Source organism: Penaeus monodon, chromosome 22 (assembly GCF_015228065.2).
Source record: "Penaeus monodon isolate SGIC_2016 chromosome 22, NSTDA_Pmon_1, whole genome shotgun sequence".
NCBI classification, from domain to species: domain Eukaryota; kingdom Metazoa; phylum Arthropoda; class Malacostraca; order Decapoda; family Penaeidae; genus Penaeus; species Penaeus monodon.
The window spans coordinates 1766632-1766935 of record NC_051407.1 but is presented as its reverse complement, the minus strand read 5'-3'; the positions used below and the strand labels follow the sequence as shown (position 1 = coordinate 1766935).

At 53.3% G+C, this 304-nt stretch overlaps 1 long non-coding RNA gene across 1 annotated transcript in view; it reads right to left on the bottom strand.

Moving 5' to 3' along the window:
• The window catches only part of LOC119586815, a 24617-nt gene that overhangs the window by 23670 nt on the left and 643 nt on the right, over window positions 1-304 (bottom strand). The window lies entirely within an intron of this gene.

Here is a 304-nt window from a genome sequence, read left to right as displayed (position 1 = left end):
GGAGCGAGCTCAGGCCGGCCAGCGAATAGCGAGGTCGGCCCGACTATCTTCAACCAAAACACCGTCTTCATACCAATACCAATCATACCAATCTCACCGATACCCTTATCACAAACACTTCCGGGAGGGGGTTAGGGGAGGGGTGCAATTTCTCTTGTCTTTCATACACACTTTTCTTTTCCCTTCCCTCCGTCGGCGTGAAGACGAGGAAAAGTCCGCCGGGGACACCACCGTTGGGGCGGCCAAGAGATCAGTGGTTTTACCAACAATCGATTATCCATAAGCCCTGAGGCTGAGAACACCG